We start from the raw sequence: 2352 nt of genomic DNA, 5'->3' as shown, positions 1-2352 counted from the left end.
GATCAACCAGGTAGAGTCCGCTTTAGCCGGACATTCGAGACACGAATCCGACAGTCGTACTGCATGCCCCCCGCACTCGACGGGGGCGCGGGACCAGCGATCGACGGCAAGCCCCTCGTAACTCAATACGGTCTAGGAAACGAGCTCTTCCGAAGCGGTTCTGAACACAGAATCACCTCCCCAAAGGCTTCAACGCCCAGGAGGAAGAGCGCACAGTCATCGAGGATTCACGTTCGGACGAAGCGGCAGAAAACCCGCTTCCGTAACCACGGTTTTGCATGCGCAGCTACGGGGTCATATCGCCGAGCCGCAAGCAGATAAGCAGCACTGAACTATAGGGAATCCCGGCGCTCGGACCCACCGGGTGGTCGTCGGCAGGAGACACGTGGCGAATCACCGGAATGCTACCGTGATCACCGCGAAATACCGTCTCGGCTCTCTGATTAGTCGATTTCAGCCGACACGCTGCTAAAACAGCGCATAACTATGCTTCACCAACTAATCTTCCGAGCAGACACTGCCCACACTTAGTGCGAATCTCATTGAAATTGTGTTGGGTTCCCCCTCACGCTCATCGACGGTTCGTTAAAAACGGGCGGCTGTTTTTCTCTCGCCGAGGCACATTTGTCAAGAGTAGGTGATTGTGGTTCCGCTCTGCCTCGCGAGTTTCCGCGTGTGTTTTCAATTTTCCATACATTGGACTTAGTCGGTTTTTTTTTTTTTTTTTTTGGAGTTGCTCGATTTTTGGACTTGATCTTTTTATGGTCCCTTGGAGGCTAACCCTCAAATCTTGACCAATAGACTAACAAAATGCACTTTAAAGAATGAAAATACTTTGATACTCTAGTTCAATTATTTTTACGTTTTTAACACAACCTAACTGAAATTTCCTACCTAGCTTAAAAAACTTACTATTGATAATTTCTTGAAATGGCAGCGCTTGCCTCTTACACTTGCCTCCAATGGAATTCCGTCAAATTTTAACGTTCTATATCGGCATTAATTTTCGATTCTTGCTTGTGTACTGATTTTTCCCTCAATCTTGTCACATGTCTTAATACTTTGCATTGTAACACCAGAAGTATGGCAATTCAGAGAACGTCTTTTTGATAGGTCTATTTAAGCCAATCAGTTTTTGATTAATGTCAAAAAAAAAAAAAAAAAGCTTCGCCCCGCGCGCCCTTGGGGGCGGCCGGGCAGGCCTGCGCACGCGACCATAGCCTTGATGTGTAGCTGTTGTAATCAATGTCTGTAGATCCCATTTTAGCGTATCCGCAAAGGGTTGACTTCTCCTGCAAAAGGCAGGGATTTCTCGAAACGCATAATTAACACAGATACGAGATCCATTTAATGTGATCACCTGGTTTATCCGCAAAGACTGGAACTCACCTGCAATAACGAGAAATTTCGTCACACACAGCCACGCAATTAACGCAGAAACCGGAAGAGGTTTAATCCGGATGCAATGATAAACAACAGTTATTCCGTGAGCGGAAGTGCTCCGGGCCACGCCGCAAGAACACCGGTGGGGTCCCTGGGGATCCCTACGGTCATCTATGGTACCCTCTTCCACGAAACAACACGTTCGTTCGGGGAGCTGAAGGACAGAGGATCACGCCGCCAGTGGCCCGGCGGGGGCTCCCGAGTGATCCCTGCGGTCACCAACCGTATCCTCTTCCGCGAAAAAAAAAGAGAAAACACCGTTCGTTCGGAGAATGGAAGTGTGGCGGACTATACCGCTGACCTCTCGATGCAGTCCCGTGGGATCCCATCCGTTATGTGCCGTACCCTTTTCCGCGAAACGCTAGCTTATCGGTGCGATCCCTAGGGATTTAATAGTCATCTACCGTTCTTTCGCGAAACAACACGTTCGTTCGGTGAGCTGAAGTACGGAGGATCACGCCGCAAGTGCCCCGGCGGGGACTCCCGAGTGATCCCTGCGGTCACCAACCGTATCCTCTTCCGCGAAAAAAAAAGAGAAAACACCGTTCGTTCGGAGAATGGAAGTGTGGCGGACTATACCGCTGACCTCTCGATGCAGTCCCGTGGGATCCCATCCGTTATGTGCCGTACCCTTTTCCGCGAAACGCTAGCTTATCGGTGCGATCCCTAGGGATTTAATAGTCATCTACCGTTCTTTCGCGAAACAACACGTTCGTTCGGTGAGCTGAAGTACGGAGGATCACGCCGCAAGTGCCCCGGCGGGGACTCCCGAGAGATCCCTGCGGTCACCAACCGTATCCTCTTCCGCGAAAAAAAAAAAAAAAATCCCGTTCTTACGGAGAACGGAAGTGTGGCGGACTCTACCGCTGGCCTATCGATGCAGTCCCGAGAGACCCAATCCGTTATGTA

General features: G+C 50.2%; 1 non-coding gene across 1 annotated transcript in view; it reads right to left on the bottom strand.

The window, feature by feature from the left end:
- The window catches only part of LOC129219475 (small subunit ribosomal RNA), a 1812-nt gene extending 1799 nt beyond the window's left edge, over window positions 1-13 (bottom strand). Inside the window, exon 1 of the ribosomal RNA XR_008580426.1 lies at window positions 1-13. This exon is cut by the window's left edge and continues 1799 nt beyond it. This is a non-coding gene — a ribosomal RNA (small subunit ribosomal RNA).
- Between the last annotated feature and the right edge of the window lie 2339 nt (window positions 14-2352).

This window comes from Uloborus diversus, chromosome 3 (genome assembly GCF_026930045.1).
Source record: "Uloborus diversus isolate 005 chromosome 3, Udiv.v.3.1, whole genome shotgun sequence".
Taxonomy (NCBI): Eukaryota; Metazoa; Arthropoda; class Arachnida; order Araneae; family Uloboridae; genus Uloborus; species Uloborus diversus.
Note: the sequence above shows the minus strand (reverse complement) of the source record. Positions and strands in the feature narration are given on the sequence as shown.